Source organism: Bos taurus, chromosome 11, assembly GCF_002263795.3.
Source record: "Bos taurus isolate L1 Dominette 01449 registration number 42190680 breed Hereford chromosome 11, ARS-UCD2.0, whole genome shotgun sequence".
In the NCBI taxonomy this organism is placed as follows: Eukaryota; Metazoa; Chordata; class Mammalia; order Artiodactyla; family Bovidae; genus Bos; species Bos taurus.
The window spans coordinates 6,409,846-6,437,615 of record NC_037338.1 but is presented as its reverse complement, the minus strand read 5'-3'; the positions used below and the strand labels follow the sequence as shown (position 1 = coordinate 6,437,615).

The following is a 27,770-nucleotide window of genomic DNA, read 5'->3' as shown; positions in this document are numbered from 1 at the left end:
AGCAGTGGGATTGCTGGGTCGTATGGCAGTTCTATTTCCAGTTTTTTAAGGAATCTCCACACTGGTCTCCATAGTGGCTGTACTAGTTTGCATTACCACCAACAGTGTAAGAGGATTCCCTTTTCTCTGCACCCTTGTAGACTTTTTGATGGCAGCCATTCTGACTGGCATGAAATGGTACCTCATTGTGGTTTTGATTTGCATTTCTCTGATAATGAGTAATGTTGAGCATCTTTTCATGTGTTTGTTAGCCATCTGTATGTCTTCTTTGGAGAAATGTCTGTTTAGTTCTTTGGCCCATTTTTTGATTGGGTCGTTTATTTTTCTGGAATTGAGCTGCAGGAGTTGCTTGTATATTTTTGAGATTAGTTGTTTGTCAGTTGCTTCATTTGCTATTATTTTCTCCCATTCTGAAGGCTGTCTTTTCACCTTGCTTATAGTTTCCTTTATTGTGCAGAAGCTTGTAATTTTAATTAGGTCCCATTTGTTTATTTTTGCTTTTATTTCCAATATTCTGGGAGGTGGGTCATAGAGGATCCTGCTGTGATTTATGTTGGAGAGTGTTTTGTCTATGTTCTCCTCTAGGAGTTTTATAGTTTCTGGTCTTACGTTTAGATATTAATCCATTTTGAGTTTATTTTTGTGTATGGTGTTGAAATGTAACACTTCTTTAGACAAATTTTAAATTCACTTTCGTTTTGTCTTAGCTTTGTGAGTTTAACTCCTAGGCATTAATTTAGTCTTTTTTTTTTTTTCCTAATATACATATACAAGGCTCTAATTTTCCCTTAGCTGTTTCTTTAGCTGCAGTCCAAAAGAATTATAGTTGAATTTTCATAACTATTCATTTTAAATGTTTTATAATTTCCATTGAAGTTTGTCTTTAAATTATGAACTTTTTAGAAGCGTGCCATTGGGTTTCAATATATGTGGGAGAAGTGGTTTGGATATCTTTTTATTGGTAATTTATTTTTTTAAAATATTTTTTAAAAACTAATTTATGTATTTGGCTGCACTGGATCTCAGATCTTTGATCTAAGGCATGAAGCTCTTTGATCTTTGTTGTGGCAGGCCAATTCCTCATTGCAGCATGTGGGACCTAGTTCTCTGACCAGGGATCGAACCTGGCCCCCTGCCTTGGGAGCTCAGAGTCCTAGCCACTGGATCACAAAGGAAGTCCCTTTGGTGATTTCTAATAATCACTAATATCACATTGCTTTCAGAGAACGTGGGCCTTTATGATATTGAATCATTAAAATTTGTTACAACTTCCTTTGTGGCCTAGTGTGATCAAGTTGTGAAAATATTTCATTTGTGCTTGAGAAAAAACATTTGTCTATCTGACAAGTACAGGAACCTATATCTTATCCACTACAGTTAGCTTGTCAGGTGGCGCCAGAGGTAAAGAACCTGCCCGCCAGAACAGGAGATGTTACGTAATGCGGGTTCCATCCCTGGGTTGGGAAGATCCCCGGGAGGAGGGCACAGCAACCCACTCTAGTATTCTTGCCCAGAGAATCCCATGGACATGGGAGCCTGGTGGGTTACATCCATGGGGTTGCAAAGAATCTGATGCAACTGAGTACAGTTTGTTTTAATTTTTTTTTCCAAATTTGAAGGGCCCTAATTTCCTATAATTTTTGGTCTGCTTTATCTGTCAGTTTCTGAGAAATAAGCTTTAAAATCTCCTGGTATGATTGTAGATTTTTCAAGTTAACCATGTAAATCCATCAATTTTAGCTTTGTAATTTTAAGATTATACTATTTAATAGGTATGATTTCATGATTTTTGTATCTTCTTGGTGTATGGGTTTCTTCACTTACATTAAAACTTTTCACCTTATCTGAAGCTAGGGAATATGGAGGTGGGGGGATAGGGTGTTTTTTAACATGACCTCCCTCCTGTTTTCTCAGGCTGGATTTCCAGGGCAGGGAGGGCGAGCGCTGGAGTTAGGAAGGGATCTCTGGCTCAGATGGTAAAGAAATCTGCCTGTAATGCAAGAGACCTGATTTCGATCCCTGGGTTGGGAAGATCTCCTGGAGAAGGGAATGGCAACCCACTGCAGTAGTCTTGCCTGGAGAATTCCATGGACAGAGAGCAGAGCCTGGTGGGCTATGCTCACAAAAAGTCAGACCCAACTGAGTGACTAACACTCTGACTCAGGGGATGCCCCCCACCCCCAGGGCATGGTGGAAAGAGGGCAGAACTTGAAGCCAGCATATCTAGAATACCGCCCTTCCCCCCAACCCTCCAGGAGCCATGTGCCAGCTCCTGGTGGGCAGAGGAGAGATTGGGAGCAGGGAAGCTGATGGACTTCTGGAGTAGGGGAGCAGGAGGGCCAGGGAGGGGCATGGGCTGGCAGGGTGGAGGTGCCCGCTCTGAGCCATCTAGTCCTGTCCTTACCTCACATGGTCCCAGGAAGGGAACTGCCAGGGAGCCCTGGGCTGTCACCCAGCCCCAAGTGTGGCAAAAAACCCCAGCAACAAAGAACTGCGTTGGCCCCGGGGGGACTCAGGACAGCTCAGCTCAATTCCCTCTTCCTCCGGGCGGTCACACCCTCGCAGGTCAAACCACATCACCACCTCAGCCCTGGAATTCCCGCCAAGAGGGAAGTAGTGCACTCCAGACTAAGCTCTGGCCCCTCAAGGCAATCACATGCCTGCCGACCTCGGAGCAGGACTTTTGATGTCACCTACTTCCTCTTTCTGGGGATGGCAACTCGGGGAGGGATGGTGAAGGTGAGGAGAGGACTCCAAAGGAGGAAACCCCCGTGTGGGATGCAGACCGGCTTGCAAGTCTCCAACTCCATGCAAAACACACCTGTCCCAAAGTAATAATACATTGTGTGTGTGCGCTCAGCTGAGTCCAACTCTGACTCTTTGTGAGCCCGTGGACTGTAGCCCGCCAGTCTCCTCTGTTCATGGGATTCTCTAGGCAAGAATACTGGAGTGGGTTGCCTTTCTTCCTCCTGGGGGTCCTCCCGAACCAGGGATCGAGTCCGCATCTCTTGCTTCTCTTGCACTGCAGGAGGATTCTTTACGGCTAAGCCACCAGGGACACATGTCAATACACTCTGAGTGTAGACAATTTTTAAAATACGTGTTTAAAAGAGGAAGACGATTTCATCCAAAATTTACTATCCCGAAACTGAAAACATTTTGCTGAATATCTTTGGAAAATTTGTCTTCCTTTTTACAATATTTTCTGAAATGTCTATGAGTAGAGTATAATATACATGTATTTATTTAAATATAAAAATATAAGCATGCGATCTTATTATACATACTGCTCTGTAATCCACTTTTTCCCTCGCTCAGTGATATTTGATGAACATTTTCCATATTGTTAAATATTATTTTACAGTTGATTTATCTATGTATTTGGCTGCACTGGGTCTTAGCTGCAGCTCATGGGATCTAGTTTTCTCACCAGGGATGGACCTGCATTGGGAGCACAGAGCGTAGACACTGGACCACCAGAGAGGTCTCCACATTGAGCATCCGCTAACTTGCTGCTGACCATGTGCCTCCCTCAGTTCTCACTGCATCACTGGCCCTGGGGCAGGAAATGGACAAGGAGGAGAGACAGAACCATTCCCATCTGGGCGCCACAGAAGTTCTGGAAGAAGTTGACTCCCCCAGCGCCAGAGAGAAGGAAATTATCGGGAGACCAGCAAATCTGGCCTTCTCCTTCAGTTTTGATGGCCTAGCCTGGGGAGTGAGGAGTGTGAGACGCAGACAGCAGTTAACACAAAACTCAATGAAAGTGTTAGAGTCGGGGAAGCTGGACCTCCCATCAGAGACCCCCCCTCCCCTCCCCCCCACCCCCAGGGATCTCATTTGGAAGACAGGCAGGCATTTGTTAAATCAAGCATGATTCCCTGAATGGTCCCCGAAGGACATTGCTTTTGAAAGGGACTGTTGTCACACCAAAGAATCCTTAACTGGTTGAGTTTTTGGAAACATAAGGTGATATATTTGGTCACTACATCTTCCTGGGCTAACCCAATGTTTCAAAACTTCCTGCTCCATCACAGAAACAATATGGGCTGAAGGCAAGTGCCCTGAGGAAAACAAAGATGAAAAAGATCCTTCTCTTTCTAAGGGTTCATTGTCTAGTGCGGGCTCAGGCGAAATGCAGGAGGGCCAGCCCCACAAGGCCCGGGACAGGCCCGGCAGCTGAGCCAAAGGGGTGGGGCCCCAGACTACCACTTGCCAGTGCAAGTCACAGGCGTAAGGCTGCCAGCCCGGCTAAGCCCCCGGGGAAAGAGATGGAGCCTGCCCCTGGGGTGTGGGAGGCTTAATGGCTGATAGCACTCCAACCCTTGCAGGATGCGTGGAGCTGACCGGAAAGAAGCCATCAGACCCAGGTCAGAGGCCAGGAAACACTTGGAAGAGGAAGGCCCTGGTGTTTGGAGAGGTTCTGCTGATACAGACAGGATGGGGTAGGGTTTCAGAGAGACAGGGCTTGGAGGGCCAGCCTTGCAGAGGACAGTCAAGGGGAGGGGCCACAGCACTCACCCCAAGCTCTGTGTCCGGCTGAGTAGGAGTCAAGTCAGGAAATCAGGGCCTTAAGTGCTGTCCTGAGAGGCGGTGCCCAGTGTGGGAGGAAGTGAGGATATGCCAAAGGCTTTGAGCAGCGGATGTCTTGTGTGGACGGTGAGGGATGGGTAGCAGGGGGCAGGGGAAGGAGGTGGGGTGCCAGGAGGCCCTGGTGGAAACCCAGGACATCGATGGGGGTGGGGTGCAGGGGGACTTGGGGCCAGGGGTAACAGGGTGGGGAGGCTGGCCTGCCTTAGGGCTTATGACCGTCTCTGAAGGGCCCCGGGCTTGGTTTTAAATACTACTCAGCCATAAAAAAGAATGAAATAATGCCATCTGCAGCAACGTGGATGGACCTAGAGATGATCATATTAAGTCAGACAGAGAAAGACAAATAACCATTACTTATACGCGGAACCTAAGAAATGATACAAAGGAACTTATTTACAAAACAGAGACAGACTCACAGACACAGAAAATAAGTTTAAGGTTACCAGAGGGGAAAGAGGGTGGGGGAGGGATCCATTAGGAGTCTGGGATCAGCAGATATAAAGGCGTAGAATCACTCTGTTGTACACCTGAAACATTGCAAATCAACTATATGCCAATAAAAAACAAATGTATTCCTGGTGACTCAGCGGTAAAGAATTTTCCTGCAATACAGGAGACCCAGGTTCAATCTCTGAGTGGTACCTCATTCCAGCAGCCCTAAGAAACCCTTGAGAACAAGAGGCAGAAAAGCCCCTGGAGACTGGCTAGAAGTGGTCAGGGAGGCAGAGGGGGAAGCAGGAGTTCAAGTCACAGAACAGAGAGTCCGCAGGAGGAGGAGGGGTGTGAACCATCAGCGGGGACGCAGGGTTTACGGAAAGCTGCTGGCTTTCAACACCAGGCAGTCACTGATGACCTTTGAAAATAATGTCATTGGTGCAGCAGGGGAAACCTGGGGCAGTCAGGGTGTGAGGAGGATGACGCGATGGGCCAGGGGTGGAGAAGCCTCATTTCAGGAAGTTTCAGTCTGAAGTGCAGGGACGAGACAGGACAGTAGCTTGAAGGGAAACCAGAACCTGAGCGAAGGACTTTTTTCAGGTAGTACTTGGGCAAGCATGAGGGCCTCCCTGGTGTCTCAGATGCTAAAGAATCCACCTGCAATGCCGGAGACCTGGATTTGATTCCTGGGTCGGGAAGATCCCCTGGAGAAGAGAATGGCTACCACAAGCATGGCTGTAGAAACTCCAGACATAGGACTCACTTTCCATTTGTTAAATGAGAAAGAACAAAATTTCCCAGAACCAGGGAGAAGGGCACCAAGCCCAGGTGGACAGCTAACCCACAGTAGCAGCTTGGCTTGACATCTAGGAGGAACAGTGGGAGGAGAAAGGGATCTGTGTGCTGCCCCCAAATGCTGGCAGTCACTGAATTCCATTTAGCTCACCCAGGTTCCCTTAAAGAGCCTGAGGCCCAGCTTCCTCTCACCTCTGCTCCTTTGGAAGTCCCCTTGCAGATGTGGAGGGACAGGAACTGTCCTCCCAGCAGGCAGCACGTGGGCGGTGAGCATCTGTCCTTCCATCATTTGTCTTCCTGCCGAGCGGACGTCACTGTGAAGCAGGCAATGAGCTGACCTACAGTTCTTCGAGGTTAGGGATAATGGAAGGGGTGATGGATGCTGGAGGAGGTCAGGGACGCTGAAGGAGGTCAGGGATGCTGGAGGAGGTCGGGGATCCTGGAGGAAGTTAGAAGTCCCCTAGAAGGGATACAGAGCTGCTCCACGCTATTCTCTGACCCTCTCAGTAGAACTCTGACAAGTTCTTCCCAGTTTCTGCTGCTCTTCCATTGCCCTTCCAGACCAGTCCCAGGCAGCTGCCTATTTTTTCAGGGGGGGCGGGGGGAGGTGGGCGGGAATTGAGAGCTGAATCTCTTGGCAGCCTCAGCCCAGGACCCTTTTCTTGGCCAATAGTTTCCAAACTCTTAAAGAAATAGCTAAGCCCATCTTTCAAACAATGCTTTAGGGAAAGTCCTAAAATATCAAGGGGCTGCTGACATTTCATTGGCACACATTTCCATTCAGACCTATGGTACTCACACATCGTGAAGCCAGCCAGTGAGAATTATAGCCTGTTTTAATAAATGGGAAAAAATAGAAATTGTGGTTATGGGAAACCATTGCAATCTGATACCAGCCTCAGGGTCTAGTTGATTTCCGCCGTTTGCTGTAGTCACATTGTAATAAGAAATTTCTAATTCACACAAATGGTAGTAAACGGTAACAGTTTTTTAAAAATAACCAGCCTTATAACCTTGGGATTTAAGGAACCAGCCAATGACATATATTCAGCCTTTACAAAGATAACTTTTCTTTGCAACACACTTCTTAGTTTGCCAATCAATCAGCAGCATGTCACATGTTTGTCAGTAACACATTTGAACCTATTACACTACAATATTAAAAATAGCTTAACAACTTTTTAAGCATGAAATCTGAACCAAAATTTGTGGAAACCTGAATGGTGCTTTCTAGGGGATAAAGATGGAAGCTCAGTACCCTAAGAACCACCTTGAACCCCAACCCCATCATCAAGGAACAAGAGTTTAGTGAATCCCTGCTTTGTGACAGACTCTGTCCTGGGCTGGAGATACGGGGGGAAAAATAAACACAGCTTGCCCTCATCCACAAGGATGCTGGTCTGGAAGATGAGGTAGACCCAGAGAGAAATTCCAAGTGTAGGGTTTCTGGCGAGCCTGGGAGGCAGGCACTCGGGGGGACCTGGAGGAGTGAGTGGGGGTAGGGTGGGGTACAGAGCAAAGATGAGCAAGTTTCTGGAGGCTGTAACCAGGAACCCAGGGAAGAGAGGTAAAAGTGAAGCCCAGGGTCACGGCACAGAAAGAGAGCCAGCTCATGACACGTGTAGGGCTCAGGCTGTGTGAGATGCTGGGAGTGTAGGAGGCATGCCCGGGAAGAAGGTAGGGCCAGATCGTGTCACAGAGGGGGCTTCAGGGCGATGAAGAGGGACCTCTGCTGTACCCTACAGGTGATGGATGGCCTGGAGTGCTGTTCAACAGGTGGTTTAGTTGCTAAGTCACATCTGACTCTTGAGACCCCGTGGACTATAGCCCGCCAGGCTCCTCTGTCCATGGGATTCTCTGGGCAAGAATACCGGGGTGGGCACTACATTTTTAAAGGAGCCCTTCTATAGATTGATCCCATACATAGAAGCAAGGAGACCACTTGGGAGACTAGTTGAGGCTAAGGGTGATGGAGACTGAGCCAGGCTAAGGCCATGGAGAGAAGCAGGGGAGAGGAGTAGTTCAAGAGGCAGAATGGATAGGACTGGGTGATTGATTGGCTGTAGGGGGAGGCAGGGGAGGGGGAGATCAAGGAAGACCCTCTACAAAAGTTTCTGCTTTAGATGGTTGATCATATAGGAAGATTTTGCACCCACGTCCTCAGCGTCCGCAGCCATTGAGACTGGCAGCATAAGAGAAGTGCCAGCCAGTCAGACTTGTGGTTGAGAACCACCATCATGAACGTAAATTCAGAGAAAGGGTCAGAAGCCAGACGGGGGACTTCCCTGGCCATCCAGTGGTTAAGACTCTGTGCCTCAGATGCAGAGGCTCAATACCAGGGAACTAAGATTCCACATGACACAGGTGCGGCCAAATAAACATTAACTGATTTTTTTAAAAAAAAGCCAGACCAAGTCCAGGTGAGTCTTCAGGGAAGTTTTGCAAGTTTTCCCTACAATTTGTTTCTGAGAATGAATGAGCAATCAGTGTCAGATTAATTGGTCAGTGAGATTAATCAGTCTGACCAAAGGAAAGATTTCTACAAAAAATGCAGTCATAACATCAAATTGCCTTTTTTTCTTTCCTATTTTTCTTGGCCTCTAGTGAGAGGGATCTTAGTTCCTCAATCAGGGATCAAACTTACACCCTCTGCATTGGAAGCACAGAGTCTTAACCACTGGACCACCAGTCCCGAGTTGCTTTTTTGTTTTGTTTTGTTTAATGACATAGTCCGTGTAATTATTCCATCAATGCAAAAGGCAAACACATTTCTCTCTGGGTACTGATCATGGGGCTGCTGCTGCTGCTGCTGCTAAGTCGCTTCAGTCGTGTCCGACTCTGTGCGACCCCATAGATGGCAGCCCACCAGGCTCCTCCGTCCCTTGGATTCTCCAGGCAAGAACACTGGAGTGGGTTGCCATTTCCTTCTCCAATGCATGAAAGTGAAAAGTGAAAGTGAAGTCGCTCAGTCGAATCCTACTCTTAGCGACCCCATGGACTGCAGCCCACCAGGCTCCTCCGTCCATGGATTTTCCAGGCAAGAGTGATCATGGGGCTATAACACATTTTCCAGACAGATCCTGATTACCGTGAGCCGAATGGTAGAAATAGTGAATGGATATAACCTTTAAAAGCAAAATAATAATAATAATTACCAAAGTGACTCTCCTCCAGTATGACTGCATTCCTGTGTACTTTGTAGAGCTGGGTAATGTTTGATGTAAAGAATTGAAGCACGAAAGAAAACTACTACGTAATCCCACTGAAGTGTTGGAAGGGGAACGGGTGGGGAGTTTATGTGGTTTTTAAAAGGGAAGTTCTATCCCAAAGTGTGTCATTTCTGAAGTGAAGGAGGTTCCAATAGGCTATTAGAAAAGCCTGCACGATCACAATTTGATGTTTTCAGTACGCTTGTATTTCATGATAAGAAACACATGATTTTCCACCGAATCACACAGTGTTATTTGAATACCAAGGGACTAAATTTACACACGAGGGCTGGCTATTCTGGTATTTGATGAAACCAAAGGGAAACTTCTATTGAGTCTGGAGAAAGACAAGACTAAATGCCCATTAGGACTTTTTTTTCCATTCACATTGCAGGTTTTCACATTTTTAAAGAAGCTCTCTTGAAATTGTGAGGGGAGTGGCAGCAAAGAGATGTTTGTCATCAGTGTTAGAGGAAAGGAGTGCTTTGAAGGATGCTGAAGGTCAGCTTGTTAAGAAGAGGAACTGTCAAGGTCAAACAAAGACATGAGGGACCGCCTGAGTTAGCACCTTCTCATCCAGTTCATTACTGAGACAGGCCCAGTGAGGCAGGTCGAGGAGCCCAGCAGCCATGTGCAGGGGTGGCCAGTGCCGCTGGGTGGGCAGCTGCTTTCACCTGAATGTACCTGCGGATCTGACTCAGGGTTCCTGCCACCTCGAGCCAGATGGGAAAGGAGGACCCACAAGCCCAGGGGTCCTGGGAAGGGATCCTGACTTCAGAAGCTTCTTCAAAGCCTCCCAGGGCTTGAGAATGATCCCAGACAGTAACAAAGGAATTAAAAAAAAAAAAGAACCAAGATTGCATCACAGGTTTAACCAAAGTCTTCAGAGGAGATTGGCTCATATCTTGTGTTTACAGTCAGAGCTGCCTTGATTGCTAAAGACGATGTTTGGCAATTGCAAATTGTCTGATATTGGACCAGCACGGTCAAAAGGGGAGCCTGCAAAACGTGGGGGTGGGGATGGGACGTTAGGACATGTGGTGATAAAGTCCATGGACTCTGGGCTGAACCCTGAGACCTCCACTCGCTGGCTGGTGACGGAGGGGAGCCTTTCACCCTCTGTGTGCTTGAGTTCCTCCTCTGAAGCCTGGGGGAAAGTAACAGACAGGGTTCTCGTGGAGCCTTGGCATGTTAGCACTCATAAAGGCCATGTCACTTGGAAAGCCCCACAGTCAGGGTGGGAAGTGACCTTCCTGAGGGGTCCCACTCTAGAGCCCCGAGAGGCCCCCCACACCCCAGCACACTCTTCCGTCTTTGGCCACTGTGCCTGGTTTTCTTCCTCCATTTCTTGACTCCTTTTCAAGCCCAGGATCCCCCACTACCTCCCTCTTCCACCTCCACTCGGCCCCATCATCCACACCCTCTGTGCCCATCCGCAACAGCACACGTGACTCTCATAGTTACACGCCAGCCCAGAGTTCTCTGCTGAGCCCAGACCCAGGGGCCCTCTGCACACCCAGCGGGGCCCCTTGGATGCCTCAAGTGCCACAGACTCAGTAAGCAAAAAGCCCGTCTCAGGCCTTTTCTACCCACATCTCACCCTCTGCTGGGGGAACCTGGGTGGGTGATGAGCACCATCAACCACGCAGGCCTTGAAGGCTGATCCACAGACACCGTCAGCTCTGCCTCCCACACGTCACCCTAAAAAGTGGTTGTTGGTTTTTTTCTGGAGTATAGTTGGTTCACAATGTCATGTTAGTTTCAGATGTATAGCACTTCTCTCCGTCTCTACCAGGGTGCCCCCAGGCCCACAGTCTTGCTCAGCTTTTGCCTTCTAACATGGAACATGAAATGTGGTGGGCAGCACTGCTTTATATAAAATAGTCAACCAACAAGGATCTGCTGTTGGTTAGGGAACTATATTCAATATTTCATAATAAGTTATAAGGGGAAAGAATTTGAAAAAGAATAGATCTCTACTTATACCTGGGGCTTCCCAGGTGGTACTAGTGGTAAAGAATCTGTCTGCCGATGCAGGAGACATAAGAGACACTGGTTCGATCCTTGGATTGGGAAGATGCCCTGGAGGAGGTCATGGCAACCCAGTCAGTATTCTTGACTGGAGAATCCCATAGACAGAGGAGTCGGGGCAGTGGGGGTAAGGGGGCCGGCTACAGTCCATAGGGTCACAGAGTCGGACGTGACTGAAGCACCTTCGCACACATGCACACACATATGTATATTTATAACTGAATCCCTTTGCCATATATCTGAAACTAACATGAGGTTGTGAATCAACTATACTCCAGAAAAAAAAAAAAAAAAAAACCCAAACAAACGTGTTTGGGGAAGTGGTTAACAGACATGCTGACAAATAAATTAGGGAGTTTCTCAGAATGTTAAGTACTGTTAAGAAAGCCTACCAGAGAAACTGGTTAGAGGGCGGCCTGAGAGGGAGGTGGGGGAAGGTCTCTTCTAGGAGGTGATATTTGGGGACCATGAAGAGAATTCCACACCTGCCTCAAACCCACAGATTGGAAAGATTGCAGGGTTGGCGGTGACCCCAGGCTGGAGGTCAGGAGAGAATGGGAGAGGAGGCAGGGAGGTCTGCAGAGGCCGCTCCCAGGGCTTTCTTGGGGAGGAGCCCCAATCTTGTGCAAACATGGTGGGCAGCCAGGAGGACTTTTAAGCACATCCTTTATCCCTCAGGGGAACTGATTCCTGACATCAATTCCTCCAGCCCCATGTGATTCTGCCTCTGACAGAGCGCTCCGAGCTTACAGCTCTTCAGGTTTGTCATGGAATAAATGAGCGATGACTGCTGAAACCAAGTTGGTTTTCCCCTCCAATCAAGGGTGACGGTGATCATCAGAACCAGACCCAAACCCAGGGCCATCTCCACTTCTCTCCCCACCAGCAGTTTGTCACCGACTCTTGCTTGTTCCACCACCCGAACGCCCCTCAAATCTGTTCACCTCACTGTCTTTTTTTTCAGTCTAACAAGTTTATTGTGTACACCATGAGAAATACTGATCATGGAGGGACTGATTTGACTTTTGCTTCTACCACGATCAATGCGATCGGAGGATTCCTTCATTGGCTTTTCTTCAGTTCAGTTCAGTCGCTCAGTCGTGTCTGACTCTTTGCGACCCCATGAATTGCAGCACGCCAGGCCTCCCTGTCCATCACCAACTTCCGGAGTTCACTCAGACTCACATCCATCGAGTCGGTGATGCCATCCAGCCATCTCATCCTCTGTCGTCCCCTTCTCCTCCTGCCCTCAATCCCTCCCAGCATCAGAAACTTTTCCAATGAGTCAACTCTTTGCATGAAGTGGCCAAAGTACTGGACTTTCAGCTTTAGCATCATTCCTTCCAAAGAACACCCAAGACTGATCTCCCTTAATTATATATAGTCTATGATCTGATCTGAGCCAGAAGAGAAGTGACCATAGCTTTTCCTTCAAAACGGTAATGATCATGAATTATTCCAAATTACCCATATCACAGGCTTGCAGATTTGTCTGAACCGGGACTGACAGAACACAGTGGGCAGAGGTTTAAGCAAGAAAAGGTACACAGGGATTTTTGGACCGTCTTCTGGTGAAAAGGGACTTCAAACTCAAAACAAACAAATGCAGTTAAACTTAAACTCTTAACTTAAACTCCACTGCTCCCCTGTGCTGTGTGAAGTTAAATTCTTTCTAATTCACACGTTTCTAAAAATCGACTTGAAACCGGTCCCATTACACCACGTGTGGCATAAACCTCGTGGCAACAGGAAGGACGTGGAGCGCTGGGCCGACATCTGCCCGTGTTTTTCCTTCACAGGTGGGTGTGAACCTCACTTTCTTAGACAGGAAGTGAAGTGAAAGTAGCTCAGTCGTGTCTGACTCTTTGCGACTGGAGTGGGTAGCCTTTTCCTTTTCCAGGGGATCTTCCCAATCCAGGAATAGAACTGGAGTCTCCTGCATTGCAGGTGGATCCTTTGAGCCACAAGAGAAGCCCAGGAAGCAACAAGCTAATCCTCCCCACGTGGGCATCAGTCACTGCCATCTGACCCCTAAATCCAGGGTTTGGTAATATGGAGACTGAAAGTCAGTTATGCCTGCCTGTGTCAGAGACTCATGTCTGTCCTTCTGGAAGGTGTGGTCTGGTGAGCACATCCAGGAATCCTGGACCTAAGACCCATGGCTCTTCCTACACCAGCCAATCATCTCCTGTCTCTGGGAGGAATCCTGGACCTATGACCCACAGCTCTTCCTACACCAGCCAATCATCTCCTGTCTCTGGGAGGAATCCTGGACCTAAGACCCATGGCTCTTCCTACACCAGCCAATCATCTCCTGTCTCTGGGAGGAATCCTGGACCTAAGACCCATGGCTCTTCCTACACCAGCCAATCATCTCCTGTCTCTGGGAGGAATCCTGGACCTATGACCCACGGCTCTTCCTACACCAGCCAATCATCTCCTGTCTCTGGGTTTGCCTGTTTATTTGTGGCCCTAGTGGTAAAGAAGCTGCCTGCCAGTGCAGGAGATGTAAGAGACGTGGGTTCAACCCCTGGATCAGGAAGATCCCCTGAAGAAGGGCATGGCGATCCACTCCAGTATTCTTGCCTGGAGAACCCCATGGACAGAGGAGCCTGGTGGGCTATAGTCCATGGGGTTGCAGAGAGTCAGATATAACTGAAGCGACTTAGCATGCATTTGTAAAATGGGTGTAAAGAGATGCACCATATCTCCTTCATGTTGGGATGAAATTAGTAGCTTTGAGGACCAGGAAGCATTATCATATCCATGAGTGAATATGAAGGATTGTTATGACTGGGGCTGGAATTCCATCCTCAGGCTCACACAGGATAGGGAAACCAGCTGAGTGACTTTCCCGCCTTGATGCCAGAGCACTCATTTTTTCTGTTTGCCATATCCTCTCATGGGCCAGGATGACTACCCAGCTGCAAACCTCAGCAGGGCATCCCCAAACCCAGCTACAGCTGCAGGAGAGATGCTTCAGGCAGCAGGACCTCAAAGCATCACTGTGCTACCTGCCATTTATTTCCAAAGATAACACCATCTTTTGCATGAAATCCAAACTTGTTGTCACCAATTGCAGCAGAAAATGAAGGGCTGTCTTGGACTCACCACCTCAGGGCCCAAACAGAGAAGCTCTGGGGAGGGGCCACCAAAATCCTGAGAAAGTGTTAGTTGCTCAGTGGTATCCGATTCTTTGGGCCTCCATGGATTGCAGCCTGCCAGGCTCCTCTGTTCATGGGATTCTTCAGGCAAGAACACTGGAGTAGGTAGCTATTCCCTTCTCTAGGGGATCTTCCCAACCCGGGGATCAAACCCAGGTCTTCTTTACTGTCTGAACCACCTGGGAAGCCCTAAATCCAGAGACCTCAGGACTTAGCCTGTTAACCTTACCAGGTGGTCAAGTGCCTCAGTAAGCGGGTTTGTTCAGACAGGCGAGAATACTCAAAGATGCAAATAATGGTAGAGGCTTTTCTCTTGGTACCCAGAGTCAGCTAGGCAGAGAGTGAAGCCAAGTGGAATGGACAGGCCGGCAGCCCCATGCACAGCCTTCTCCCTCCCCCCATCCTATTTCTTGGCTATCATCTGCTCTCTTAGGGGTACCCAGATTCCCACCCTTCCACTCTGGCCTGGCACCAATGTGTTCTTTTCACATATTTGCTTTTGCATATTTGAAAGGAACAAGCGGTCAATCTTCTGACTTTCCTCTAATTCCCACTTTGTGCATGCCAAGTCACTTCAGTTATGTCAGACTCTTTGCAACCCTACGGACCGCAGCCCACCAGGCTCCTCTGTTCATGGGGTTCCCCAGGCAAGAATACTGGAGTGGGTTGCCATACCCTCCTCCAGGGGATCTTCCAGACCCAGGGATTGAATCTGCGTTTCTTATGTCTTCTGCATTGGCAGGCGGGTTCTTTACCCCTAGTGCCACCTGGAAGTCCCAATTCTCACTTTATAGCCTATTTAAGCAAATACATTTGTGTCCCATCTAAGTCACAACCCATGGGCGCTGTGGGGGACATAGCATTTGATCAGCCTCTATTCAGTGCTCCCTGTACTTCCATTCTGGTGTCTCTTTGACCATAAAGTCCTGGAAGGGTGCACTTATCACCGCTTCTCTGCCGATGAGAAGCAGAATTTCATGGGAAGTTCGGGCAGCATCCTCTAGGTGGTCCAGGGTGGTGATGTGAACCTGCTCGGTCAGGGAAGACTTTAGCTCACAACTTTTAGCATGAAGAATCTTGGCTTTTGGCCCTCATTTTAGACCCTTCACCCACTGAGATGAGATGGTTCAGTTAGGCTTTCTTGGCAGCATTTCCTCTCCCAGCTTATACGTTTCCCCACTTCCCTGGGTACACCCTGGTCCTTGTTCAAGAACTGTTAGGCTGTATCCTGTTTCAATAAGATAAGTTACCTTATTATCTCCCATCCAAATTCCCCATGGCCAGCTGCTCAAGACTCTGGGATTATGCAAACAATGCTGACTTCTGTTCTCAGTTGCTGATCTTTTTTTTTTTTTTAAAGAAACTTTTTTTTTTCCATGAAAACAAGAGGCAGTTTTCACAGGTGGAGTGCTGCGGCCTTTCTCTTCTAAGATCTGCATCTGCCAGAGTCTGACAATGCTGTCTGGGGAGCTCGGGGGCCGGTGCCATTCCAAATGGCTTCACGAAGCTTTCACTTGAGGAGGGGGACCGGCACTGGCCAGCACACTGCAACCAGTGTGAAAACCCATGCAGCTGGCTCTTTATAACAGCCCCGAACTGGAAGCAACCCAAATGTCCATCAGCTGTAGAATGGAGAAATCAATGGTGGTGCATTCACACAATGGAATACCCTCCGGCACAAAGAGAGCCAGCCGCCTCTCAGCTCTCAATACATGGATGAGCCTCACAGACATGCCGTGTGTGGAAGAAGGCAGGCACACAAGAGAACACGCCGCAGGATCCCATTTACAAGAAGCACAAATGCAGGTGAAATTCTTCAGTGGTGTTAGAAGTAGGATGCTGGTTCTCCTGGGGAGGGAGAATGAGGACTTCTAGTTGTTTCTTTCATCTGATGCTGATTAAGCAGGTGCATTGGGTTTGTGAGGATTCACTCAGCTGGACACCAAGAGCATGAGCCTTTTTCTCATTGGCTTTGTCCAGGCGTGTTCTGATGCCTCTGTTTCTCAGCTCTACTTATTTATTAAACCTTTATTTTACATTGCAGCTTAGCTGATTGACAATGTTGTGATGGTTTCAGGTGGACAGCGAAGGTACTCAGCCATACATATACATGTATCTGTTCTCGCCCCAACTCCCCTCCCATCCAGGCTGCCACCTAACACTGAGCAGAGTTCCCTGTGCTTACAGTAGGTCCTTATTGGTTATCCATTGTGAACATAGCAATGTGTACATGTCAACCCATGCTCCCTAAGTATCCCTTCCCCCTATTCTTCCCAGCTGGTAACCATAAGTTCCTTCTCTAAGCTCAGCTCTATTTAACCTATAAGATACACAACTATTTCTTCGAAGGCAGAGGAATCCCTGGAGAAAGAACCTATGAATTACCGTTCTTTTTTTTAATCTTTAAAATGTTAGACTCACTTAGAGATCACAGCTTGATCACACGTTAGGTATGGTGAATGTTACCTGACAGATGTATTCTTCAGGTAACAGTTTTATTCTTCTTACCAGTCTGAACTGACTTTAGGAAATCATGAGAAAATCAATTCTGTTTGCTTGATTGCTGGCACCACAATAATTCTTTTTTTGTTTCTGGCCTAGTGGCATGTGGGATCTTAGCTTCCCAGCCATTGCCCCTGCAGTAGAAGGGCAGAGGCTTAACCAGTGACGTTCCCCATAATAATTCTTCATAAAATGTGTTACTTTTTTTTTTTTTCCCCGAAACAAAAAAGAACCTTTTTGTGTCCTCTGAGGAATAGCTTATTGGGAGCAACTCTGAGGAAACAAGAAATCAGAAGGAGCCATTAAAACCCACATACTCCCCTCATAAGCTCTAACCGCATCACGTAGATCTCTGCAACGCAATTTCATTCTTTCTGGGCAACATGTACTGTTTAGGTGACTGAATGGAAGTCAGATTCTCAAATCTGTGATTTTAAAATAAAGTTCTCCGAAATAGAACTCTTATTCAAGACATATAGGATGAGTCAGTGCCATTGTTACCAGCAAGAAACTTGAATTGCATTTTAAAATCTAGTATCAGTGTGATTGGGGCTCCCCTGGTGGCTCAGTGGTAAAGAACCCACTTGCAAATGCAGGAGACAGGGTTCAGGCCAAGACGATCCCCTGGAGAAAGACATGGCAACCCACTCCAATATTCTTGTCTGGAGAATCCCATGGACAGAGGAGCCTGACGGGGGCTACAGTGCATGGGGTTACAAAGAGCTGGACACAACTGAGTGACTAAACAGCTATCAATGTAATTACATTTAACTGATACATTCTAATAATGTGCCTGCATAATTTCTCCCAACACACTACTGGGATGTTTTCTCTTCAGAACCCACCGTTTCAGGCTTTCCCTGAAGGAGGAAAATTTCAAACACGGTTTTTAGAACCCAAACCCCCTTTGCTTTGTGTTGCATTCAAGTCTCTGAGCTAGTTGCTATTTAGTCCTTAAATCACGTTTGACTATTCTGTGACCACACGGGCTGTAGCCTGCCAGGCTCCTTTGTCCATGAGCTGGTGGGCCTGAGTTAAGACCTGCACACCTCTTTCTTTGGTGTAATTTTTTTTTTTTTTAAGATTTCTTTCCTTTTTTTTTTTTTTTAAATGTGGACCAGTCTTTAATGAATGTGTTATAATATTTTTCTCTCTTTTGTTTGTTTTGGCTTCAAGGCATGTGGGATCCCATCTCCCCAACCAGGGATCGAACTGGCACCCCCTGCATTGGAAGATTAAGTGTTAACCACTGGACGGACAGGGAAGTCCCTTTGTAGTGAGATGTTAACCCCTCAGAACGTGTCCCTGACAAAAACGTCACATTCACCATAAAAAGCCCGTGGCCTTGGCCTCTGCCAGGCTCTCCTGTCAATCATGGGCTGCCTTTCAGAAGTAAGGACTTGATGAGGTGGCCACTGAATTGTTCATCAGAACTTCCTGATGAAGAAAGAAGGAAGATCATGAGCTCAGATGCCCCGGGGCCTCAGCCAGTCTTCCAGAGCCAGGACCAACCTGGAAACCTGATTATCAGCATCAGGCCCAGAGGGGAGGAGATGTGGGAAGGAAGGGTGGGGAAAGTCAATACCTGGGCCTTCTGGAGGGCCTCACTTGCTGATAGAATCATCTACACCCTTTTTCTAGATTGCACAAGCACCAGAGGATTGATGCTTTCCAACTGCGGTGCTGGAGAAGACTCGAGAGTCCCTTGGACTGCAAGGAAATCAAACCAGTCAATCCTAAAGGACATCAGTCCTGAATATTCATTGGAAGGAAGCTCCAACACTTTGGCCACCTGATGCAAAGAACTGACTCATTGGAAAACACCCTGATGCTGGGAAAGATTGAGGGCAGGAGGAGAAGGGGACAATAGAGGCTGAGATGGTTGGATGGCATCACCGATGCAGTGGACATGAGTTTGAGCAAGCTCCAAAGGATAGTGGAAGACAGGGGAGCCTGGCATGCTGCAGTCCACGGGGTCACAAAAAGTCAGACACGACTTAGCAATTGAACAACAATACAATGTTTGATTTTCTCTTTCTGACTTACTTCACTCTGTATGACAGTCTCTAGGTGCACCCAAGTCTCAGCAAATGGCACAATTTCACTCCTTTATTTGAAATCAAGTTGGTTTTTTTTTTTTTTTTTTAAGGGAGAAAAACAGTGAAAGCATTGAAAAACTAAGTCACTTGTCCTGAAAACCCAGAAGGATGATGGGGCTGCTTGAGGGGCCTGGTTTACCAGACACACCAACCGCAGAGGCAGGAGGGATGGGAGCTGGACAGCTTCCCTGACAACGCAGGCTCTGGAGCCACGCTCATCTTTAATGCACGGCTGTGCTGTGTGCTCCTGACATCTCAAGCGGGGATGCGGGAGTCTGGGATGCTCTCCCAGCCACTCTTGGCTCCCTGTGAGCAATACCCTTCACATCTCATTAGACCTGCCTGCGTCCATCTGGACCCTGTCAATCTTGATCCCGAGCAGGTGGGAGGGAGTAGGTGAGTGGAGGGAGGTGTATGAGGCTCTGGAAAGAAGCAGGGCTGCCTGAGCCCCAAGACCAAAGTGGGTAAGAGTTTGGGCTTAAATGAAATGAAATTGGATCTGAGCTCCTCTACTAACTGTGTCATTTTTGGCAAGTTATTCAACCTCTCTGTATCCCAGTTTCCTTATTCATAAAATAGGGGCCACTAAAACTTACTGCACAATTGGCTTTTAGGGGACTTGCCTAGGGGTCCAGTGGTTAAGACTCGCTTTCACTACAGGGGCGCAGGTTCAAACCCTGGTGGGGGGAACTATGATCCCTCATGACATCCAGCTTAAAAAAAAAAGAGGAAACTCATTAAGATGTATGTGTTACATGTGTGCAATTTTGTGTATCAACTATATCTGAATAAAGCTTATAAAAGATTGGCTGTGAGGATGAAACGAGCACGAGACATGCAAGCCAGTACCTGGTACCCAGTGAGGCGTCAGCAAATGATAACTTAAAAAATATCCCCAGGGCTTCCCTGGTGGCTCAGTGGTAAAGAATCCGCATGCCAGTGCAGGAGACAAGGGCTTGATCCCTGATCCGGGAAGATCCCATATGCTATGTGGCAACTAAGCCCCTGTGTCACAACTACTGAGCCTGTGCCTAGAGCCTGGGAGCTCCAACTATTGAGCCCAAGAGCCGCCACTACTGAAGCCGGAGCGCTCTAGAGCCTGTGCTCCGCAGGAGAGGCCACGATAACCAGAAGCCAGAGCACTGCAACTAGAGAGCAGCCCGGTCACTGCAATTAGAGAAAAACCCTCACAGCAAGGAAGATCCAGCACAGCCAAAAATAAATAAAGAAAATCATAAAAAAATATCCGCAAACCCCAATGCCATCTGCTGTGGGCCCTCAGCTGTGCCTTCCTCGCAGCTTCAGTGTTTTCTTCTGTGGAAATGGCAAGTTTGGGCATCACTGGAGCTTGAGGTTGGTCTGTAGCAGAAGGAAGAGACCCCCCTCCACCACTGCCTCAGAGAGAGGAGTTCCACACTCTAATTCTGGCCGACAGACTTCCTGCTGAACTGAAACCTTCAAGATATGCTCAGAGGAGCCGCATGGTTTTCTTAATTTTTATTTTGTAAAAGGCAAAAAAAGTATTACAGCATGGCATGAAAATGATAACAAAGTTTCTATAAAAATCTAAGACACAAGTACTCCCTATATTACTTTGCTCCGACTGCCACAACAGAGTACCACAGACCACAAGGTTTAAACAACAGAAATGCCTTTTCTCCTTTTCTGGAGGTCAGAAGTGCGGCATCTTTAGTTGCACCTACCCACTTTAACCTGAAAGTCCCTGAATGCAGTCACATTCTGAGGTCCCAGGGCTAGGACTTCAACATACGCATTGGGGAGGACAAGATTCAGCCCATTACACTCACCATTGGTTAGTTTCCGGATGCTCCCACCATCCACTGCGCCATGTTTGGGAAATCCCCGATGCTTGATAGATTGCCCCGATTTCTTTTAGGAAGGAGATGAACAGGCAGGCTTTATCAACCATGCAGAACATCATGGCTTAATCAGAACAGATCAAAGCAAAGGAAGTTAATGAAACCCTGGTTGCAGAAGTCGCTCTAGGTGTGTTTGCTGAGAGATGGAGAGCAGACAATGATCCCAACAGTCAGGCTCACCTTGGCAGAGACCCCAGCAGAAGCCTGGACCCCATGCTTTCCCAGTTTGGCATTCCTGCACCTCAGGGTAGGTGGGCGGAAGGGTGGGGACAAGGGTTTCTGGCAAGAGTAAGTTTCACCCAGAGCACTTTTCTGTCATAAAGGTCCCTTTCCTGGTAGGTGAGTTCAGTTCTAAGCACATTTGTATTAGGAAAGCACTAAAGTGGAAGAGCGATGAAGGACTTCCCTGGTGGTCCAGCGGTTAAAACTCTGCTTCCAATGCTGGGGACGTATGTTCAATCCCTGGTCAGGGAACTAAGTGCCCACACGTTGTGTGGCATGGCCAAAAGAAAAAAAGAATGAGGAAAGAAAAGGTGTGGGTTGTTGCAACAACTAGTAGATTTGACAAATGGCCAGATTTTTAAAATATAAAGAAAATCAACCCTGAATATTCATTGGAAGGACTGATGCTGAAGCTTAAGTTCCAGTAATTTGGTCCCCTGATATGAAGAGCCGACTCATTGGAAAAGACCTTGTTGCTGGGAAAGATTGAGGGCAGGAAGAGAAGGGGACGACAGAGGGTGAGATGGTCGGATGGCATCACCGACTTAAAGGACATGAGTTTGAGCACAGTCTAGGAGATAGTGATGGACAGGGAAGCCGGTGGTGCTGCAATCCATGGGGTCGCAAAGAGTCATACACAACTTAGCGACTGAACAACAACATTGAAAAGATATACAATGCCAGTGTACATTGCATCTTATATGGGAGCTTTGTATTTTTAATTACCTGACTACCACTATTTTGTCAGTTAGAAATGGTCTGGTTTTTACATTAAAAAAACACAGCCCAGTGGAGCAGAAGGAAAAGATAGGGCGCAGCTGGTCGGGTCTAAGCTGGCCCTTGTCTGTCTCTCTCCTTTCCCTCATTTAACTCCCTGCACATCTTGGTTTTGTCCCTTCAATGTCTGAGCTCATGAGGACTCTGCACATCCTGGACCCTCCGCTTGGAATCCTTCTTCCTCACGTCTCAGGGTGGCTTATTCATTTTCATCCATCACGTCTCGGATCAGAAGCATGCATCCCAGGAGAGGTTTCCCTCGCCCCAACTCCAGTATATACTATCCCAGTGGTTCTCAAGTGTGGTTTCAGACCAGCACCATCAGCCTCAGCTAAGAGCTTGTTAGACAAGCAAATCACCAAGCCTCACTGCCAACCTTGACCAGGAACTCTGAAAGGCTAGCCTAGCAGTTTTCAATTTAGCAAGCCTCCCAAGGACCTTCTCAGCTGGTTTCCCAGGTGAGTCGGTGGTAAAGAACCTGCACGCCAATGTAGGAGACTCGGGTTTGATCCCTGGGTGGGGAGGGTCCCGTGAAGAAGGAAATGGCAATCCACTGCAGTATTCTTGCCTGGGGAATCCTATGGATGGAGGAGCCTGGTGGGCTACAGTCCATGGGGTCACAAAGAATTGGATACGACTTAGTGACTAAAGACAAAGCCCCCCAGGGGAGCTCATGTACGTTCGATGGGACAGCTCTGGCCCCCATTCCTTGATGTATTTCCTCTGTGGCTCCTATCACTCCAAAATTTCCTAATTCATTTGCTCATTTCTCGTCCAATTCCCCTTACTGGAGTCAAAGAATCCTAATAAGGGTGGAAACCTCTTTTGCCTCAATCACCGCTATAAACCCTGACCAGCTGAGACCCCAGTGAGGTCTCAGTGAGTAACTGGTGCATCAGTGAATGAGTGATTTGATGGGAAGATTACACGAGCGGAGACTTCAGAGTTGGAGAGCGTGGGCTGAATTCCAACTCTGCCGCTGTCAACAGTGTAGCCAAGGCAGTCATACTTCCTAAGACTATTTCCTCCTCTGTAAAATGGGGTCAAGCTAGGATCTATCTTAAGACTGTTGGAAGATAAAGTGAGGAAAAAAATTTAAAATCCATGGATAAAACCCCACATTAGGTGCTTCTACTGCTGCTGCTAAGTCACCTCAGTCGTGTCCGACTCTGTGCGACCCCATAGACGGCAGCCCACCAGGCCCCGCCGTCCCTGGGATTCTCCAGGCAAGAACACTGGAGTGGGTTGCCGTTTCCTTCTCCATTGTGTGAAAGTGAAAAGTGAAAGTGAAGTCGCTCAGTCATGTCCAACTCCTAGCAACCCCATGGACTGCAGCCCACCAGGCTCCTCCGTCCATGGGATTTTCCAGGCAAGAGTACTGGAGTGGGATGCCATTGCCTTAGGTGCTTCATAGGTGGTTAACTGACGTATATTATTATTTTTTTTTAATGATAATACTTTATTTTTATTTTTAAATTTTTGGCCACATTGAATGGCATGCAGGATCTTAGTTTCCTGACCAGGGATTGAACCCACTCCCCTGCAGTGGACTCACTGAGTCTTAACCACTGGACTGCCAGGGAAGTTCTTTGATATATATGATTATGATTATAGTTGTCATTAGATTAGCTCATGAGGACTCTGCACATCCTGGACCCTCCACTTAGGATTAGGACTAGATTAGCTAGTCCCCTCCTTCTTTATGGTAAACAGAACAAAGGAGGCCCCCGGGGATGAGGGATCACAGGGGAAATTTGAAGGAGAGGGAGAGGGTATAAGATGGGCAAAGAGAGTTATTAATATTGGCAAGCAATAAGACAGGGTGGACTGTGTCCTCAGGACTCTCAGGACAACAGGCGGGAGAAGCAAAAGTTCTGGTAAATGCAGGCTGGTGAACACAGAGAGAACCAGCTTTTCGCTTGTAGCCAGGGATCAGAGCCTGGATCCCAAGGCTGAGAGGGAGGCCCTGAGTTCTGACCAGTATGCCGCCCCAGGAGCTTGCATTGTCCTCCCCATGAGCTCCTCTTCTGAATAAGCACAAAGTTGAGGAGTGTCTCCTGGGCTCATTTGCTGTTTGGAGCCCAGACACACTTGTCTCCCCACTAATCCGCTCCATGTTCTCTCTCAACAAGAGAGGTTTCACTCAGGGTTGCCTGTATCCGAAGGTGCCTTTAAACCTGTTATTCTCCATGGCAACTGAAAGAACAGAGTCCGGCGCCTCACCCAGATCCCCAGGCTTCTCTCTTTCCAAATGTGTTTCAATTACTGAAGAAATGTGGCATAAATAACAACGTCATGGTCTTCTTTCTAAATCTCAAAGCCTGACGCAGTAGGTTTTTTAGCAAGTGCGGTGGCCATGTGTTCTGATTTCATAAAACCCTGCAGAATACAAAAATATGGACATCCAAAGAGTGAATCTAGTCACTGACAGTTTCCACAATTAAAGATTTCTCTCTTTTTCCTTCCTAAACAAATTTGAAGCAGTGTCCCTTTAAATAGCTAGGTGTCCCTGGCCTGTGCTTTTTAAATGGATCTCACAAAATCTCAGCTTACTCAGAATTATTGGGAATGTGCTGCCTATAAAGCAAGGACGGGGCCCAGGGAGGTGCAATGGAAACAGCGTTGAATTCCCAGGGTCAGTGGTGGTGGTGGGTCTGCGTGTTTCCATGGCAACAGAAGAAGGGGCTCCCTTCTGCTCTGAGTTTGTCTCCAATCCTAGTGCTCTCTGGGGTTTGGGGTTTTGGGGTAAGGAGGTCAGTCTGGACCAGGGTCCCTGAATCCCATGAGGTTTGTTGTAGGGAGAGGTCTGCTAACATACATAACAGAATAAACGTTCCAGTCGATCATCTTTGACATTTTTCTGGGTGGTGGCTTCACTCTGTGGATTAATGGCCTGGTTAACATAAGGGCAGAGCCTGTTCCTGAACGGAGGCACCAGAGTGTCCCAGAGAAGATCCACAGAGAGAGACGTGACTGTTAGAAGGCCAGCTTGTCCCTGGAGCCTGTTCTTTCTGCGCCTGCCAGCCGAGGCTGCGACGGCCACCTTTTCCTGCTTTCTGCTTTTCAGCCTCCAAGCCTCTGCTCACATCCCACCTCAGTGCTGGGGGCTCAGTACTGCGGAAGCCACAGCAGGGCTCCTTCTGCCGTATGGCATGCTCGATTGAGTACCCTGTGACCTTTCTGGGACCCATGGCAATATTTCAAACCTGGAAAAAATGTATTGGCTCCTAAATATGAAAAAGAAAGTTGAAATTGAAATAAATTTAATTAGGAGTCTGCGAAATGTAACGTGATCTCAATGAGTCAACTGCTACTCAACTTAAACGCTGTGTGGTTACCTAAAAATAGAACCTCTTGAATCATGAGAAAATATTTATAAGGTATAAGAAAACTCCAAATTGGAATTATAGAAATTATACAGCAAAAATTTATACGTTCTGTGGAACAGGACTATGTTGTAATATGTTTGCTCTCACGGGGGACAGAGTTGGACACAGGTCCTAGGCTGGGCCCTGACTCCACGGCTCAGTAACTTGGCAGTCTTAATCAACCGATAAAACTTTTGCTTGTTGCTGTTTGGTTGCTAAGTCATGTCCGACTCTTTGCAACCCCATGGACTGCAGCACGCCAGGCTTCCCTGTCCTTCACTATCTCCTCTGTTTGCTTAAATTCATGTCCATTGAGTTGGTGATGCCATCTAACCATCTCATCCTCTGCTGTCCCCTTCTCCTTTTGCCCTCAATCTTTCCCAGCATTAGGATCTTTCCCAGCATCAGGGCCTTTTCCAATGAGTTGGCTCTGATTGAATCAGGTGGCCAAAGTATTGGAGCTGCAGCTTCTGCATCAGTCCTTCCAATGAATATTCAGGATGGATTAACTTTATGATTGACTGAATCTTCTCCAACACCACAGTTCAAAAGCATCAGTTCTTTGGTGCTCAGCTTTCTTTATAGTCCAACTCTCACATCCATACATGACTACTGGAAAAATTATAGCTTTGACTAGATGGACCTTTGTTGGCAAAGTAATGTCTCTGCTTTTTAATATGCTGTCCAGGTTCGTCATAGTTTTTCTTCCAAGGAGGAAGTGTCTTTTAATTTCATGGCTGCAAAAAAAAATAATAATTTCATGGCTGCAGTCACCATCCGCAGTGATTTTGGAGCCCAAGAGAAGAAAGTCTGTCACTGTTTCCATTGTTTCTCCATCTATTTGCCATGAAGTGATGGGACCAGATGCCATGATCTTTGTTTTTTGAATATTGAGTTATAAGCCAGTTTTTTCACTTTCATCAAGAGGCTCTTTAGTTCTTTACTTTCTGCCATAAGGGTGGTGTCATCTGCATATCTGAGGTTACTGATATTTCTGCCGGCAATCTTGATTGCAGCTTGTGCTTCACCCAGCCTGGCATTTCTCATGATGTACTCTGCATATAAGTTAAATAAGCAGGGTGACAATATACAGCCTTGACGTACTCCTTTCCCGATTTGGAACTAGTCTGTTGTTCCATGTCCTGTTCTGTTGCTTCTTGACCTGCGTACAGGTTTCTCAGGAGGCAGGTAAGGTGGTCTGGTATTCCCATCTCTTTAAAAATTTAAGAATTGTATACCACATTATCCAATTAAAAAGTATGAAAAAAACATCTAAATCTGGCTAAACTGGAATCTGTCTTCCCTACCCCCCAGGTCTCTTGTACTTATATGTATTCCAGTTTTTTTGGATTCACTTAAGGAGCAGAACCTTTTGAGAATTCCCAGGGTAGGTATTTTTATTTTTTTAAGGCCCTGCCCTATAGCATGTGGGGTCTTAATTCCCCAAACAGGGATGGAGCCCATGCCCCCTACACTGGAAGCACGAAGTCCTTTTTTCTTTTTTAAACGTTTTATTTTTTGTACTGGGGTATAGCCAATTAATAAACAATGCTGTGATAGTTTCAGGTGAATATCGAAGGGACTCAGCCATACATATATATGTATCCATTCTCCCCCAGATGAATCCAGGCTGCCACATAATGCCAGCCAAAGTCCCATGGGGAGCATGCAGTCATAACCAGGGAAGTCCCCACTGGGATAGGTAGGCATTCGTAGTGAAGTTGGATATGCTTGCTTCCCAAGCCTCAATTGCGTGGCCTGCAGCCTCCAATCTGGCGGATTTGAAGACTGAGATTTGAAGGCTAGATTTAAAGGAGGGATTTGAAGGCTAGAGACACATGTGCACTGCAGCCTCCAGGCCTGTCCACCCACCTTTCCCACCTTGGCCACCCTCCATCATCCTCAGCCATGCATGTTTTTGCTCATCCCTGAACGTTCAGAAACCTCCCCCAGCTACTTAGACTACAAAAGCCTCCCTTTTTTCTAACTTTAATGACTGTCAATATTGACAACATTTCTTTAGGATTTACCTTCTTCTTTGGAACCAGTTCAACGTTGCCAATGATCTCAGGTGTGACCAATCCTGGAGAAGACAGACAGACAAATGAGTCAACGTTTCTGCCTCCAGGGACTTCCAGGGACTTGTTAGGGTTAGCAAAAGCCAGGAAACATCAAGGGCGAGCCTGGCCTTGAGGAGGAGACCATGGAAGGCTCTGCAGGAAGGTGGCCTTCAAGCTGCGTTTGGGGAGATGAATAGATTTGTCTCCATAGAGAAGAAGCCAGCAGGAAGCAATCCAAAGCCACAGAAAGATGAAAGAGTTTGAAGAGAAAGATGGCTGTGGTTGTTGACAGCATGTCCACTGGAGCCAGACTCCCAGGATTGGAATCCTGGCTCCAGCACCTACAAGCTGTGTGACTATGAACAAGTTACTTAACCTCTCTGGGTCTGTTGCATCACTCAGCCCATGAAGGGGATAACAGTACCTCCCTCTCAATGTGAGATGTGTCATGGGTTCAATTGTTCAGTCGTGTCTGACTCTTTGTGACCCCATGGGACAATAACCCGCCAGGCTCCTCTGTCCATGGGATTCCCCAGGTAAGAATACTAGAGTGGGTTGCCATTTCCTACTCTAGGGGATCTTTCCGACCCAGGGATCAAACCTGCATCTCTTCCATCTTCTTCATTGGCAGGCGG

The 27,770-nt window shown here is 47.3% G+C and overlaps 2 long non-coding RNA genes across 3 annotated transcripts in view; one reads left to right on the top strand and one right to left on the bottom strand.

Annotated features, from left to right (window-relative positions):
* Positions 1 to 9,778, bottom strand: part of LOC107132901 (uncharacterized) — a 38,769-nt gene extending 28,991 nt beyond the window's left edge. The window contains exons 1-3 of one of the 2 annotated variants that reach the window (XR_009496363.1): positions 8,979 to 9,778; positions 6,623 to 6,654; positions 4,522 to 6,283 (exon numbers count right to left, since the gene is read on the bottom strand). This is a non-coding gene — a long non-coding RNA (uncharacterized lncRNA). Of the gene's footprint in view, positions 1 to 4,521; positions 6,655 to 8,978 lie in introns of both variants that reach the window. The other variant, XR_009496362.1, reaches the window with a different exon arrangement.
* A 537-nt stretch (positions 9,779 to 10,315) lies between these two features.
* Positions 10,316 to 19,635, top strand: LOC132346539 (uncharacterized). Its single transcript, XR_009496364.1, has 2 exons — positions 10,316 to 16,033; positions 17,906 to 19,635. It is a non-coding gene; the product is annotated as an uncharacterized lncRNA (long non-coding RNA).
* Positions 19,636 to 27,770: the final 8,135 nt, after the last annotated feature.